This window comes from Oncorhynchus nerka, linkage group LG14 (genome assembly GCF_034236695.1).
Source record: "Oncorhynchus nerka isolate Pitt River linkage group LG14, Oner_Uvic_2.0, whole genome shotgun sequence".
Lineage (NCBI taxonomy): Eukaryota > Metazoa > Chordata > Actinopteri > Salmoniformes > Salmonidae > Oncorhynchus > Oncorhynchus nerka.
In genome coordinates, this window is record NC_088409.1 from 54,065,928 (window position 1) to 54,084,004 (window position 18,077).

General features: G+C 41.3%; 1 protein-coding gene and 1 long non-coding RNA gene across 2 annotated transcripts in view; one reads left to right on the forward strand and one right to left on the reverse strand.

The window, feature by feature from the left end:
- The window catches only part of LOC115141482 (D(2)-like dopamine receptor), a 53,738-nt gene extending 36,959 nt beyond the window's left edge, over nucleotides 1-16,779 (reverse strand). The window contains exon 1 of the mRNA XM_029680377.2: nucleotides 16,376-16,779. The gene's annotated coding sequence lies outside the window, so the exon portion shown is untranslated. The remainder of the gene's footprint in view (nucleotides 1-16,375) is intronic.
- Nucleotides 7,344-8,544, forward strand: LOC135574995 (uncharacterized). The gene is made up of 2 exons (XR_010465671.1): nucleotides 7,344-7,957; nucleotides 8,138-8,544. It is a non-coding gene; the product is annotated as an uncharacterized LOC135574995 (long non-coding RNA).
- Nucleotides 16,780-18,077: the final 1,298 nt, after the last annotated feature.

Here is an 18,077-nt window from a genome sequence, read left to right on the forward strand (position 1 = left end):
CTGCAAACATTGACCAAGAAAAATGCTCAGATGTTTACGATTTACACTTCTTACGATTGATACTAAATGTGTCCGGTGAAGGCTTATTAATTCCAATACACTGAGAGCTAAGATTTAAATTGTGGCCATATCGTGGTAGGACAACATAGGAATAAAAGGCGTTCACTTCTGATAGTATCCGACTAATTAAATATTTATAAATCTCCTGATGGATTCAAGAAGACAAACAAAGTTCACACCAGCTGAACTGACTCATAGATTCCATAAACTGCAATGTAAGCATTGGAAACCAATAGCCTTTTAATAAACACTTAACTTTAGACATGCTATCAGAATATAACAGAAGCAAGGTACTAATTCTGCTGATTTTAGCTAGTAGCTACTCAAATAAAGTAGTCTGGGAAGCTGTGGAGCATCTGCCTTCTGGAGGCATCAGAGAAGGGGGACGTTAAGCGAGCCTCTAATGACCTCATTAGGTTGTGGGGAAGCTCTTTCCTAACACCTAGCCACGCCTCTGCTGAGATTCTCTGCCTACTTTCCTACTCAGCTGTCTGCATAGGAGGCCCAGGTGAAGCTCATGCTTGTAGGTAAAGCCCTACCTGAAGCAGCTAGCAACAGAGAATGACAGAAAACAATCCATTGAATTCTGCCTTGAACCTGTTTGAGATGTTTGCCATGGGTTTGTGAATAACATAGGTCGTTTTTTGTTACTAAAGAATTCAATTTGTGTATGTAGTCACGCTGCTACTATAAAATGTCCCTTTTTGCTTTTCTGATATGGTTTTCCCTTTGATCAGTTGTATCGCTTTGCCATTTTTTTTTTTTCTATTGTCCCCGATGCAAGTTCAATAAATACCCAACATTCTATGGTAAAATCATTGCATCTTGTGACTTTGACATCAACTCACTCAACGGTCTTGCAATATTTGATGAAAAGCACACTAACAATTGTGCTTGATGCCACAGTGTTCTCCAGAAGTCACACCAAAGACACAAAAAAACAGAACACAGTAAGTGTTTATTGCGCGGTCTGTACTAAAAGCAGCAACATCATTTCAGCCATTTAGTTTCTTACTTGTTTCTGATTGAAAAGTTCTGTTATCGAAATCCCTAATTTGTGTAGGAAAAACATTCCCTATTCTCTCAACCGTTGCTCTCTTTACGTGAAACATGTAAACATCCATGCATGTAACCAATAGGGCCTGACCTATAGCCTATCATAAACACATCAATTAATCACGTGGCAGAAAAAATGGATGCAGAGGACATACTCTAAAACGGGAAAATGTTGACTAGCTGCTCAGGAGGGAAAGGGGAAATCCGATCTGTGGAAGACATTTGACTTAGTTGTGGAAACTATTGGAGATCAAGAGAAAGGAGGGTATAGGAGCAAGAGTTGAGTGAGTATTATGTGTGCCGAACAGTTGCTTTTAGGTTACAATATTATTACTTTTTCTGACCATTTGGAACAGTGTAATCACCAAATACGTGTACCAGAGAGTGTTCTTACAGGGGGAAAAATGATATATAAAAGCCTGTATTACATCACACATTCATGAATTGCTGTTTTTTCATGTTCAGGCTAATTATACAAAGCTCCCCTTGTTATTGAATTGTAAAACTAAAATGCTTGATTGCATTTCAAAGCATGAATGTCTCGTATGTTGTGTGATGGCATGAATAAATGAATGAATGATACAGTAGCCTATATATTGAAATATAGGCCTAAGTTACGGCATTAAGACTAAACAGGACACGCACTTAGGCCTACAGCTCGATGGTGGTTATACAAAGCTACTACACAAAGCTTACTAATGATTAGGACATTATTATTATTATTATAATAATAATGATAATCATAATAATAACAACAATAAGGAGATCAAGAAAAAGGAGGGTATAGGGGCGAGAGCTGCGTGCATATTATGTGTGACAAACAGGTGCTGTTAGATTACAATATAGTTTTTCTGCATGTTTGGAACAGAGTTAACACTAAAATCAATAAGTACTAACAGTTTTTTTAATTTTTTTAAATGTAAAGCCTTTATTGCAGTATAGCAAAGATTTTTAAAAACTGACGAATCGGTGAAATTTCTTGATCCAACATTTTGCAGTTGCATAAGGCTTGGTGCTCACGGAATTAGTAGGCTATTAAACAAACAAACACTCAAAGAAGCAACAGAATCAAGATCTGTCTTATTTATGTAGATATATACAGTCGGGCAAAAAAGTATTTAGTCAGCCACCAATTGTGCAAGTTCTCCCACTTAAAAAGATGTGAGAGGCATGTAATTTTCATCATAGCTACACTTCAACTATGACAGACAAAATTAGAAAAGAAATCCAGAAAAATCACATTGTAGCATTTTTAATGAATTTATTTGCAAATTATGGTGGAAAATTAGTATTTGGTCACCTACAAACAAACAAGATTTCTGGCTCTCAAAGACCTGTAAGTTCTTCTTTAATAAGAGGCTCCTCTGTCCACTCGTTACCTGTATTAATGGCACCTGTTTGAACTTGTTATCAGTATAAAAGACACCTGTCCACAACCTCAAACAGTCACACTCCAAACTCCACTATGGCCAAGACCAAAGAGCTGTCAAAGGACACCAGAAACAAAATTGTAGACCTGCACCAGGCTGGGAAGACTGAATCTACAATAGGTAAGCAGCTTGGTTTGAAGAAATCAACTGTGGGAGCAATTATTAGGAAATGGAAGACATACAAGACCACTGATAATCTCCCTCGATCTGGGGCTCCACGCAAGATCTCACCCCGTGGGGTCAAAATGATCACAAGAAAGGTGAGCAAAAATCCCAGAACCACACGGGGGACCTAGTGAATGACCTGCAGAGAGCTGGGACCAAAGTAACAAAGCCTACCATCAGTAACACACTATGCCGCCAGGGACTCAAATCCTGCAGTCCCAGACGTGTCCCCCTGCTTAAGCCAGTACATGTCCAGGCCCGTCTGAAGTTTGCTAGAGAGCATTTGGATGATCCAGAAGAAGATTGGGAGAATGTCATAACTTTTTGGTAAAACTCAACTCGTCGTGTTTGGAGGACAAAGAATGCTGAGTTGCATCCAAAGAACACCATACCTACTGTGAAGCATGGGGGTGGGAACATCATGCTTTGGGGCTGTTTTTCTGCAAAGGGACCAGGACGACTGATCCGTGTAAAGGAAAGAATGAATGGGGCCATGTATCGTGAGATTTTGAGTGAAAACCTCCTTCCATCAGCAAGGGCATTGAAGATGAAACGTGGCTGGGTCTTTCAGCATGACAATGATCCCAAACACAACGCCCGGGCAACGAAGGAGTGGCTTCGTAAGAAGCATTTCAAGGTTCTGGAGTGGCCTAGCCAGTCTCCAGATCTCAATCCCATAGAAAATCTTTGGAGGGAGTTGAAAGTCCGTGTTGCCCAGCAACAACCCCAAAACATCACTGCTCTAGAGGAGATCTGCATGGAGGAATGGGCCAAAATACCAGCAACAGTGTGTGAAAACCTTGTGAAGACTTACAGAAAAGGTTTGACCTCTGTTATATAACCTTTGTTGGCAATGACAAAGTATTGAGATTAAGTATTTGGTCAATAACAAGTTTTTTTCCACAATAATTTGCAAATAAATTCATTAAAAATCCTACAATGTGATTTTCTGGATTTTTTTTCTCATTTTGTCTGTCATAGTTGAAGTGTACCTATGATGACAATTACAGGCCTCTCTAATCTTTTTAAGTGGGAGAACTTGCACAATTGGTGGCTGACTAAATACTTTTTTGTCCCACTGTATATGGTTGATTTATAAAGCCAGGCACATTTAAAAGTTAGGCTATTGATTATAGATCTCCTCAATTTGGAGACAGGCTAAAGCAAGGGCCGTTTCCTTGTCTCTGCTGCTGCTGCTTCCGCCCAATATGTTGGTTAACTTTGCTGTTATGCACATAGCAACATAGGGAAATAAGCTAATTCTACCGCTCACTGAAGATTGTCCGCGGTTCTGAAACAGCGACCATATCCAACGTGGGAGAAACCCCATTTGTCCTCCATGCTAGGTAACGCTCCGCCTTATATCTCAGTTCACTGGTCACGATGGCAACACCCATCCGTAGCACGCACTCCAGCAGGTGTATCTCATTGATCATCCCTAAAGCCAACACCTCATTCGGCCGCCTTTCGTTCCAGTACTCTGCTGCCTGTGACTGGAACGAATTGCAAAAAAACAACAAAAAAAAAAATCGCTGAAGTTGGAGACTTATCTCCCTCACCAACTTCAAACATCAGCTATCTGAGCAGCTAACCGATCGCTGCAGCTGTACATAGTCTATTGGTAAATAGCCCACCCATTTTCACCTACCTCATCCCCATACTGTTTTATTTATTTACTTTTCTGCTCACCAATATCTCTACCTGTACATGACCATCTGATCATTTATCACTCCAGTGTTACTCTGCAAAATTGTAATTATTCGCCTACCTCATGCCTTTTGCACACATTGTATATAGACTCCCCCCTTTTTTTTCTACTGTGTTATTGACTTGTTAATTGTTTACTCCATGTGTAACTCTGTGTTGTCTGTTCACACTGCTATGCTTTATCTTGGCCAGGTCGCAGTTGCAAATGAGAACTTGTTCTCAACTAGCCTACCTGGTTAAATAAAGGTGAATATTTTTTTTTTTTTTTTTTAAATAACATTAGATTTATTGCACCATTATTTTTTACATAATATAAGCATACAGTTTCAGTATCACGTCTTAGAGTGATGGACTGTTCCATCCCCGTGGCCTCCACAATGGATTAGTCCACTGAGACAGGCGCGATTCAGACGCGTGTCTTGTGCACCATGAAGAAATTATTGTGACTGCTCGACTAAAAAAAAAAAATCTCAGTCGACCAACAGCCTATCGACCAAACAATTTACCAGTCTACTAAATGGAGTCAGGCCTACCCTGTATATAGTATGCTTTCTTACTTATCGTGTTTTTCATATTTCTTATTATTGCTCATGTTTTTTTCTAGTATTACATTGTTATTGATCATTGCGTTGTTGGGTTTTGAGTGTGCAAGAAAGACATTTCACTGTATGTGACATAAAAACTTGAAAATGTAAACTTGAAAATCTGTGTGTAAGACAGTTCAATCAGAGAGATCAAGGACTAAATTATGAAAAGGGGAGCCTATGGAGAGTATGAATCCCACACAGGAGCAATTACAGAGATATTATTCATTTAACAACACTAAACCCTTTAATGAATGCCTGTGATGTTGAGGTTATGGGCCAAGGTCTAAATGGGTACATGCTATTTCCAGATGTAAATCTTTAATAAGAACATATTTGATTGGACCATTATTTTGTATGTATCAAAGCCCACAGTAATGGTCACACAGTAAGGTTTTGTGCCAGTTGGGGGAACATTTCTAAACTGCAGTTAAAAAGCTATTTAAACTATACACACTCTAACCCACACTGTGTAGTCTAACATTGAGATCTTATTGAAACATTTCCAGACTAACATCACAAAAGAGAGGATCTGCACTTCAAACCTGGGTAAATGTTGTTCCCTACACACCTCGGGGTCTGTCAATGTCACCAACCATCTGTTTGCACCAAGGCTTAATCTAAAGCTAGTCATTCTGACTAAATGTCTAAGGGGACCAGCCCACATCTAGTGCCACATTCACAGTTAATGGTCCTTTGACTGAACAGCCGTACACAAGCCTAAGATCACCATGCGCAATGCCAAGCGCCGGCTGGAGTGGTGTAAAGCTTGCCGCCAATAGACTCTGGAGCATTGGAAACGCGTTCTCAGGGGGGAGAAATCACGCTTCACCTATTGGCAGTTGGACACGCAAAAACTGGTTTGACGGATGCAAGGAGAACACTACCTGGCCGAATGCATAGTGCCAATTGTAAAGTTTGGAGGAGGAGGAATAATGGTATGAGGCTATTTTTCATGGTTTGGGCTAGGCCCCTTAGTTACAGTGAAGGGAAATTTAAATACTACAGCATACAATGACATTGTAGATCAGTGGTCACCAAACTACGGCCCGCGGGCCGGATACGGCCCGTCAGCACATTTGGCCCGGCCCTCTGAACAATAGGAATTTTTTTCCTATTTGGCCTCCAGAAAAAAAATCCTAGGCCCGGCCCTGTCAAAGAGAGAACGGAATAATGGCGAAAAGGTTAGGTAAGAGAAAAATTGATTCAGAATGCAGGGTATTTAACCTGCAGTGGACAAACATTTTTTTTTTTTGTTCAATGCAAAGAAAAGGCTGTTTGTCTCATCTGTCAAGAGACGGTGGCGGTATTCAAAGAATACAATCTTCGCCGACACTATGAATCCCGTCACAAAGACAAGTACGATAGCTTGCAAGGCCAAATACGAGCAGACAAACTCTCAAAGCTAAAAAGCGGACTACTATCTCAGCAGAATACATTTGTACGCCAAGCTCAGCTGAACCAGGCATCCGTTCGGGCCAGCTTTCGGGTTGCTAAACTGATAGCAAGAAGCGGTAAGCCTTTCACTGACGGAGAGTTTGTTAAGAAATGTATGGATGCTGTCGCGGAGGAGGTGTGTCCCGAGAAGAAAGATGCATTTAATGCCGTAAGTCTGTCGACGAGTACAATCACCAGACGCGTTGAAGAAATCGGGAGTAATGTATATGCCCAGCTGCAGCAGAAGACGAAAGAATTCGAAAGAATTCTCATTTTTATTCGTGGAGTTAGCGCAAACTTTGAGATATGCGAGGAGCTGGCAGCCCTCCAAAGTCTCAAAGGGACTACAACGGGAGAGGATATTTTTGACAAAGTGTGCCAAACCATGGAGAAGTTGGACCTGGACTGGTCAAAGCTAGCTAGCATCACGACTGACGGGGCTCCTAGCATGGTGGGCGAAACTCGCGGTCTAATAGGACGCATGAACCGGGAGTTGGAAAAAGGGGTCTCACCGCCCCGCTACGAGTCCACTGCCTAATTCACCAGCAAGCACTGTGCTGCAAAGTGTTGAAGTGGGATTCTGTAATGAAGGTTGTGGTGTCGTGCATAAACTTCATCAGAGCAAAGGGACAAACACAGGCAGTTCCAAGAATTCCTGTCTGAACTGGAGTCTACGCACGGAGATGTGCTGTACTACACAGAGGTCCGATGGCTGAGCCGGGGCAGAGTTTTGAGGCGTTTTTACGAGCTGCTACCCGAAATTAACGCATTTCTTCATTTAAAAGACAAAACGGTCCCAGAGCTGATCGACCCAGAATGGAAATGGCACCTCGCATTTTTAACAGACGTGACATAAATACTTAACAGCCTTAACTTGCAGCTTGCAGCAACAAGGCGAGGGGAAACTCATTTGCGACATGTATTCACACATAAAAGCATTTGAGGTGAAATTAGCGCTGCTTTTGGAACAAGTGAAAAAGCGCAACTTCGTCCATCTTCCTGCTACCCAAAACCTGTCGACAGAGAACCCAGCGGTCCCGTTCCCAGCTGAAAAGTGCGTGGAAGCACTGGAAATGCTGAAGGCGGAGTTCGGTGTGCGATTCAGTGAACTACATGTTCATGCAAAAGAAATCCGTCTTTTTCAGAACCCCTTTGTTGCCGACATTGATGAAGCCCAGCCTTCATATCAGTTTGAGTTGGCTGAGTTACAGAACTGTGATGTTCTGAAAGACGCATTCAAGCCCAACAGTCTCATTGACTTCTATGCCGCCCTCCCAAACGACACATATCCAAACATCAAAAAACACGCAATGAAAATGTCCACAGTTTTTGGCAGCACGTATATCTGCGAGAAAACCTTTTCTCTCATGAAACTGCTGAAAACCCCGATGAGATCAAGATTGACAGATGAACATTTGCATCAGTGCTTGAGACTGGCTGTAACTAGAATGGAACCTGATATTCAACTTCTCACCAGCCAGATGCAGGCCCACAGTTCACACTGATGAACATACATAGGTAAGCTCACTTTTCTGACTTGAATGAGTCATTCTGAGCATAAACAAATATAATCATAATAAAATCTACTGGGATAAAATCCATCTTTACAACCATACTGGTAGTGAAATGTATTGTGCTGTGTAGGTGCTGTATCACTTAGTTCAGTTTCTCAACCTGCTTCTTTTGTGGTTTTCACAGGGAAGTTGATGAGAGAGAGCTGCAAACAGCGGTGTCTACAAGCCTACTGGAACCTACAAAAGGATTATAAGGAAGGAACACAAGAACTTTAAGAGACTGCTCATATGTGTCAGAGAGATTCTGCTCTGACAACTGAGCTGAACTTTTATCTGTTAAGATTGTGCATGGCACGACAGAAAGTTAATGTTCCATGGCTTTTTTTTTCTATGAAGAACCCAGAGAGAGTTATTTAGTTATTATTTATTTCCTGTTTTTTTCTGTGAAGAACTCAGAGAGGGTTATTTAGTTATTATTTATTTCATTAATAGTGTTATTATTTGTTTCCTGACTTTTTTTCTGTAAAGAACCTGGAAAGGGTTATTTGGTTATGTGTGGCTTTCTGGAAAACAATACATTTTTTAAGCTCCCCTACGATCGTCACACTTTTTCTGTTACAAACTGACACCGGCCCCCCATCAGAGAAGGGAAAAGTTATGTGGCCCTCACAGGAAAAAGTTTGGGGACCCCTGTTGTAGATGATTCTGTGCTTCCAACTTTGTGGTAACAGTTTGGGGAAGGCCCTTTCCCATTTCAGCATGACAATGCCCCTGTACACAAAGCGAGATCCATACAGAAATGGTTTGTCGAGATTGGTGTGGAAGAACTTGACTGGCCTGCAAAGAGCCCTGACCTCAACCCCATCGAACACCTTTAAGATTAATTGGAACACTGACTGCGAACCAGGGATAATCACCCAACATCAGTGCCCGACCTCACTAATGCTCGTGGCTGAATGGAAGTCCCCACAGCAATGTGGAAGGCTATTATAGCAGCAAAGGGGGGACCAACTCCATATTAATGCCCATTATTTTGGAATGAGATGTTTGACTAGCAGGTGTCCACATACTTCTTTGTTATGAGTGAGAGAGAAATTTTTACATATAGCCTATGCTTCTACTTCATTCCCAAGAGCCTGATTAACCCATTCTTATTTCACAAACCACCTTCACTCTCCACATGAACAGGGCTCCCATGGTGTAGCTACTAGCTAACATCCCGGAATGACTGACAGCCCGCCCATCATGGCAGATCCTAAGCCATATCAACACTGAACCCTTTAATGAATGCCTGTGATGTTGAGGTTATGGGCCAAGGTCTAAATGGACACATGCTATTTCCAGATGTAAATCTTTCATCTTTAATAAGAACATATTTGATTGGACCATTACTTGTATGTACCAAAGCCCAGAGTAACGGTCACACAGTAAGGTTTTGTACCAGTTGGGGGAACATTTCTAAACTGCAGTTAAAAAGCTATTTAAACTATACACACTCTAACCCACACTGTGTAGTCTAACATTTAGATCTTATTGAAACATTTCCAGACTAACATCACAAAAGAGAGGTTCTGCACTTCAAACCTGGGTAAATGTTGTTCCCTACACACCTCGGAGTCTGTCAATGTCACCAACCATCCGTTTGTACCAAGGCTTAATCTAAAGCTAGTCATTCTGACTAAATGTCTAAGGGGACCAGCCCAGTTCTAGTGCCACATTCACAGTTAATGGTCCTTTGACTGAACATGTTGCCACATTGAGATGTTGTTGAGAGATTTCATGTCACTCAGGCACTTTTCTTCTCTCTCTTTTTTGTGCACAATAGTCTGTTATTTGGACAATCGTTGTCTCGAACTTGTAGGGAGCTTAACATGCATCTTTTTGTATTTAAAAAAAAAACCTGTGCAGTGGTGTGTATTCATGGCTGCCAAGAGAAGCCAGGCTTCCCCTAAACATTTACAAATCGTTTCTGTGTTTCATGAATTTCCTTCAATTCGCAAGAAGCGGAATGTATCTCACCGGAGAAAGCGTCCGAGCAAACAAAACAGTACCCCTCTGTCTCAGTATGTGTAGCCCATCCATCTGATGCGGTCTGGTCAAAAAGGGTATGATATTGTTGCCATTCATAGCATTGGATGCACAGCAAGCTAGCGATCATTTGGCCTCCTTAGATAAAACAATAATTTTCCAATCAGAGTTGAGCTAATCTGAGTGAGCTCATCTTTGAATGTTACTGGCGCACAAAAAAAAGTGTCAATGGAAGCCCGTTTGGATTTGGCTTCATACCAATCACGTCACACCAGAAGCTAAACGTCATTGACAGAAAACACTTGCATCAGGTTGTGTCGTAGTCCTCTGGTGGCTGCATACGGGACCCTATTCCAACTAAACTACTGAAAGAGCTGCTTCCTGTGCTTGGCCCTCCTATGTTGAACATAATAAACAGCTCTCCATCCACCGGATGTGTACCAAACTCACTAAAAGTGGCAGTGAAATAGCCAAACTTTGACCCATAATTTTTTTTTTTTATTAAAAAAAAAATGGGAATCTCCCATTCCTCAAAAGAAAAATTGAAAAAGCTGTTGCGCTTCAACTCACTACCTTCCTGAAGACAAACAATGTTTTAGACCCCATCATAGCACTGAGACTGCACTTGTGAAGGTGTTAAATTACCTTTTAATGGTGTCAGACAGAGGCTCTGCATCTGTGCTCCTAGACCTTCGTGCTGCTTTTGATACCATCGATCACCACATACTTTTGGAGAGATTGTAAACACAAATTGGTCTTCACAGACAAGTTCTGGCCTGGTGTTGATCTTATCTGTCGGCTAGATATCAGTTTGTCTCTGAAGAGGGTTTTTCCTCTTACAAATCAAATGTAAATGTTGGTGTTCTTCAAGGCTCCGTTTTAGGGCCACTATTGTTTTCCCTATATATTTTACCTCTCGGTGATGTTATTCGAAAATATAATGTTAACTTTCACTGCTATTCGGACGACACACAGCTGTACATTTCGATGAGACACGGCGAAGCCCCAAAATTGCCTTCCCTGGAAGCCTGTGTTTCAGACATAAGGAAGTGGATGACTGTAAATGTTCTACTTATAAACTCAGACAAAACAGAGATGCCAGTTCTAGGTCCCAAGAAACAAAGATCTTCTGTTGAATTTGACAATTCATCTTGATGGTTTTATTGTCGTTTAAAAAAAACTGTGAAGGACCTCGGCGTTACTCTGGACCCTGATCTCTCTTTTGACGAACATATCAAGACTGTTTCAAGGCCAGATTTTTTTTAATCTACGTAACATTGCAAAAATCAGATACTTTCTCCAAAAATGATACAGCAAAATGAATCCATGCTCGTCACTTCTAAGTTAGACTACTGCGATGCTCTACTTTCCGGCTACCCGGAAAAAGCACTAAATAAACTTCAGTTAGTGCTAAAAACACGGCTGCTAGAATCTTGACTATAACCAAAAAATGTGATCATATTACTCCAGTGCTAGGCTCTCTACACTGGCTTCCTGTTAATGCTAGGTCTGATTTCAACGTTGTACTGCTAATCTATAAAGCATTACATGGTCTTGCTCCTACCCATCTTTCCGATTTGGTCCTGCCGTACATACCTACATGTATGCTACGGTCACAAGACGCAGGTCTCCTTACTGTCCCGAGTAATTTCTAAGCAAACAGTGGAGGCAAGGCTTTCTCCTTTAGAGCTAAATTTTTATGGAATGGTCTGCCTATCCATAGGAGAGAGACTCGGGCTTGACCTTTAAGCCTTTATTGAAGATTGTCTTATGGTCTTCAGTAGGTCCTATTATTGAGTGTAGTCTGGCCCAGGAGTGTGAAGATGAACGGAAAGGCACTGGAGCAACGAACCGCCCTTGCTGTCTGCCTGGCCGGTTCCCCTCGATCCACTGGGATTCTCTGCCTCAAACCCTATTACAGGGGCTGAGTCACTGGCGTACTGGTGCTCTTCCATGCCATCCCTAGGAAGGGTGCGCCACTTGAGTGGGTTGAGTCACTGACGTTATCTTCCTGTCTGGTTTGGCGCCCCCACCCTTGGGTTCGTGCCGTGGGGGAGATCTTTGTGGGCTATACTAGGCCTCGTCTCAGGGTAGTAAGTTGGTGGTTGAAGATATCCCTCTAGTGGTGTGGGGGCTGTGCTTTGGCAAAGCGGGTGGGGTTATATTCTGCCTGGTTGGCCCTATTCGGGGGTATCGTCGGACGGGGACACAGTGACTCTCGACCCCTCCCGTCTCAGCCTCCAGTATTTATGCTGCAAAAGTTTGTGTCAGGGGGGCTAGGGTCAGTCTGTTATATCTGAGTATTTCTCCTGTCTTATCCAGTGTCCTGTGTGAATGTAAGTATATTTTCTCTCTCCCTCGCACTCAACCCTAGTACCATGCCTCAGAACTACCTGGCCTGATGACTCCTTGCTGTCTCCAGTCCACCTGGTCGTGTTGCTGCTCCTTTTTCAACTGTTCTGCCTGCGGCTATGGAACCCTGAACTGTTCACCGGATGTGCTACCTTGTCCAAGACCCGCTGTTCTCAACTCTCTAGAGACAGCAGGAGCAGTAGAGATACTCTGAATGATTGGCTATGAAAAGCCAACTGACATTTACTCCTGAGGTGCTGACCAGTTGCACCTTCTACAACCACTTTGATTTATTATTTGACCCTGCTAGTCATCTATGAACATTTGAACATCTTGGCCATGTTCGGTTATAATCTCCACCCGGCACAGCCAGAAGAGGACTGGCCACCCCTCATAGCCTGGTTCATCTCTAGGTTTCTTCCTAGGTTCCGGCCTTTCCTAGTTTTTCCTAGCACACTTTGTAACATCAGCAGATTTAAAAAGTGCTTTCTAAAAATGTCCGAAACATGAACTTGCTTGACCATACTGTAGGTTATGTAACTGTTTGTTGCATGCAATATATTTTCTGGACTTGAATTTATTCTGCCACTGTGTCTTCTTATTGTCTCGGCCTTAGGGCTAGATATAGATATATATAACAGTGCCAAGGCATATGAACTAACAGGCGAACGACACAATTATCACAACACATAGGTTGTAATATAGATTTTTTTCCTGGCTTGGCTTCACTGGTGATTTTACCCACGCACTGCTCCTGTACCTGTGATACTTTATCATGCCAGCCAGAAGTAACCATAGAGGACACCCATATGAATGTGTGTGTGTGTATGCCTGTGTGTATTGTTGTGTGCACGTGTTCGTATGTCTGTGGAGAGAGCTTTGACAATTTAGCCTGACTGTGACTAAAAGGAGTTAAACGTCTCCCAGGGGAGCATTGTCTCTTTATAATCCTGCAGTGGATGAGAGAGAGATAGAGGGGGAGAAAGGATCTCTGCTTCTAAGAACCCAAAATAACCAAGACTGCTTACTTATGATAAGGCAAGGATTTCACCGTGGACCATTTGTTTAGATAAGGTTTGTCAGGGAGCATTTAAAATCAAGTTTGATGCCAGATGTATGACGTTTTGATCAGCTTAGGATAAGAGTTCAAAAGGGACTAAGGGCCAACTAAAGGTTTATACGGTCCCTCCCTTCTGACCTTCTCCTCCAATGGGTTTTGAGGAGAAATGAGAGAGGACGTGAGGAGTATGCAATTGAAATCTTCCCTATGTTATCATGTAAAAATGTACTCCTCTGTGTTTCAATAAGAAGAGTTGTTATCCAGACAGTATACAGTAGATGGTATTTTGGATGCAACAAATACTAGGGATACTGTACATCAGACCTGGGTTCAAGTAGTATTCATTTTCTATAAAATAATTGAGCTGTGCTTGATTGAGCTTGTATGACACATTGCAACCAATGGAATAAGTCTTAAAAGTGTATACCCACCCAACTGGCAGACAATCAAACACTCATTATTTTAATTTGGAAGAAAACAAATGCTATTTGAACCCAGGTTTGTCTGAACATATGACACATGCCATAAATACCATTTAAAATGCATAACATTTTCATTCCTGGTCAGACACTTTACACCCCCTTCATCGTGTTGGCCCTTATAGCCCCTTAATGACCAGACAGATGCACTGTGTCAGTGTATGACTAACCTGCACCATCATAAGCAGACCATACATTTTATTGGTTTTTGGACTTAATTGCCTCCTCCATTTCCAGTCCTTTCTGTTAGCATTGCTTGCAAGAGATGTCCGGCAGTTGACACACTCAGGAAAAGGTACTCGAAGTGGGAATATCAGTTCAGTTGTTTACCAATACAATTAAATGATTGACATGTAAAAAACCCCAATGTCACATAACGTCTACCCACACCAGAAAATGATGTCTTAATGTGTTATTATTTTAAGGTTGTGGTTATTGAAACTGAAGGTATGGAAACATGAGCCATGATGTATTGGCAGACTACAGTACTATTGTGGTGGTGTCTCAACTATTCAAATGGAGGTCTTCATAAATCATGGGAGACAGCTAGCTATCTGCAAGGGGGAAATCTGCTGAAGCCTACAGTCTACCTCCAAACAAACCAAACATGACTCAAGCGTGTAAACAAAGCTAGATTGTTCGAATCCTTCTCATTTAGAAAATAAGGTAGGCAACGTGCACCCTCCTGGGTTTTGCCCTAGTACTTCACAGTGGATTCAAATAACCAACTCATAGTCAAGCTTTGATTACTGAGTTTGGGAAACCCCTGATCTGTAGGGTAATTGCAGCAGCTTGGATTGCCATCAGCAGCACAAGAGTGAGATACAGTACAGAGTAACCAGAGAGGATCGTATTGAGATGGTATGGGGCTATAGGCTTCCGACCTGCCAGTAAGCAAGACAATGGACAGCACACACACAGAAATAATCATAAGAGTAGCATAACATAGCTTGATCAGACGCAAAATCACTGCAATTCAGTTGTAACAACAGTTGCTATTTTCTGTGGCTTAAATTATTATTGCACACAGTGTGTCCATTTATTCCTGTCTCTCCGCAGTTTGCATTTAAAGATGTTTCTCTGCAGTTGGAGAGTATTGAGTCATTTTAATTTGTCACCAATCAGGCTAATTAGGTATTTCTCAGTAATTGTGTAATTGTTTTAAATATGTTCCAAAAGCCTGCTGGCATTTTATGCTAAAACAGTGTTTGGTCCCTCACAAGTAAATTATTATATGAGCAATGATGAAAATAGCAATTATCATCATCTTTTGTCATGAGTACGACTGTCGGCTGTGGATTCCACCTTGTTATTTTTATCATTGCTCATATAATAATTTACTTGAGGGATTAAACATTGTTTTAGCTAAATTAGATATATATTTTAAAAAACGGATTAAAAAAAAGACCTTATGGAACAGCAGAGATTGTGAAGAGACACACACACACACAGGCACAGACATGCACACACGCACGATAAAATACACACATACAGATGGATTTTGTGTTGTAGATATGTGGTGGTAGTAGAGTAATGGCCTGAGTGCATACACTTGTTGTGAAATCTGTTGTGAAATCTACGTTGTTGTATAATTGCCTTAATTTTTGCTGGACCCCATAAAGAGTAATAAATACAACAATAAAGTAGAGTAGAGTCAAAACAAAACCCCTTACATGTGTACAACCCTCATTGATTTAGGTGTAGCCTACTGTATGTAACAGTAGTTTATATTCTAAGGCAACACATTTAAGACATATTAAAGATGGTGTTGCTGCTCTCAGGAGGCTGTTGATAGGAACAAGAAGCCGCATAAGATAAACAGGCAGTTCCCTCACAGGATCACAAAAACACACGGTCACTGGGGCACACTAGACCATAAACATTCAATAAGTCTTTCAATTACTTACTAGTGGTGAGTGTGTACATAATCACATGTTTGCTTTGCGCCATCATCAAGGCCTTTGAAGAAAACCAATATGCAACCTTTTCATGTTCCATCACTGACATATTACACAGAAATCATCCTTAAATCCACAAAAATTCACTTTGATGCCGAGAGCATGCTTGCAAACAAACACACAAACTTAAACAAGCAGATAAATACATATTTATGCATGCACAGACACCCACGCAAAAACACACAACGCACGCAGGCACTCACGCACGCAAATGTCATAGCCTAGAGCACATCGTTTAGTTGATCATGAAATTATCACTGCCCTACAGCATATGCTCAAATTCAATAAAATTACTCAATACCTCATCGATTTCTCAAATTCAGCCGTGCGCAAATTGTTACCAATTGAAAACTTAAAAGGAAGAAGCATTAATTACATGAAAAAAAACTATTATGATCTTGAAATATCACTTTAAGCAACTGGATCTAGTCTACACTTTCCTTTATAGTGCAGGTATCGGGTAGTCTATCTTAAATGTGGACAATTTCACCTCTAGAGCGTTAGACCTGTGTTCATTAAGATGTCAGAGCAAGATATGCTCTTACCTTCACGCCATAAGTTTGATTGAATCACTGCTCTTACAGGGATCCGTCTTTTAAATCCAACGATATCCAAATTTACCGCGTTTGAAGTCCTCTGTTTGGCTTGAACATTTTTCTCAAAGTTCTCAAATTGTTCATCGAGTCTGGTTGTTCAGAAGCAAATGATAAGTTGCTCCACCAAATGCACTGCCATATGGTCTGACGAACGCTCTTCACAAAAACATTTTTTTTTTTTTTTTACGATATCCTACTCAAGTTCATATCATTTTGGTTTGTTGAAAACCTTAGGTAAGATTCAGGCTAGCATCATTACCGCGCGGTTGATAGAGTGTGTGTGAGAGCAGCGGAATATCCGTCTCCCACCTGCACCGTTTACGCACTATGCACGAGGTAACCTTCAACGCTGGCGGTGGAACAGTCGCTCCAACTATAACGAGCAGAACAGACTGTAAAATTAAGGCGGGGCTAGTTCTTAAACCTTTGGGGGGAAAAGCATAAGCGCATTTTTCTCTTTAAAAGACACAGTTATCTTGAGTTTATGTAGTCTGCCGGACATATCTGTATTATTTTAATACGAACGACAGTGGAATTGTTGGCCCGCCTACTGGTGGGGAAAATTCGATTGAGAATATTTTAAGGAGATGCCTCTTTAAATATATGTTAAGGAGTCCCAAAAGGCATTATGTTAGACAATGATAGAGATGCCTGCAAGTTGTTCATCGTTATCCATAAATTAAGCAATTGAATATGTTCATGTAAAGGTGTGAATCAAGTTTTACATGACCAATGATCTGTTCACACCTGAATTGAGAGACAATGACAAACATTTATAGGTAGTGGGTGTCTTGGATCACAAGGTCAACATTCATATTTCATGTGAAAATAAAAGTGCTCGTTTACCAAACTGTGCCAGGCATTTACACATTTACATTCCTAAAAGGGAGCAGGTGAGTGTTTCCACAAAGTTGAAAAGTTCAGTGCATTCCTAAAACCCCTTTAGAGAACCATGCTCCAGTCATATACTGTACTTACACATGCACGCACGCACGCACGCACACACACACACACACACACACCAATTGATTTCTAATATGCCACTCTTACAGTAAAATACGTTTTACCAACCCATAGGATTACAGAGATGCTAACATGTAGATGATATGGATGTGCTGTATTTTGAATACCTATGTATTTACATTTAAGTCATTTAGCAGACGCTCTTATCCAGAGCGACTTACAAATTGGTGCATTCACCTTATGACCTCCAGTGGAACAGTAGTGCATCTAAATCTTTTCAGGGGGAGGGGGGGTGAGAGGGATTACTTTATCCTATCCTAGGTATTCCTTAAAGAGGTGGGGTTTCAGGTGTCTCCGGAAGGTGGTGATTGACTCCGCTGTCCTGGCGTGTGAGGGAGTTTGTTCCACCATTGGGGGCCAGAGCAGCGAACAGTTTTGACTGGGCTGAGCGGGAACTACTTCCTCAGTGGTATATTTTTCCTACATACATTCAACTACAGTCTCTCTATCCAGATACCCCCAAGCATCTATTTTTTGTAGCCTTTACTGTACAGTAGGAAGAAACTAAATCCACCAAAAATGTCTCAAATTTCCAATACGTCATCATGATACCTAAATGCTATTCATCAAGTTTATTCTGCTGATCTGTGTTTGTATATGTATTTATATGTGTATTGTAATAATTGTT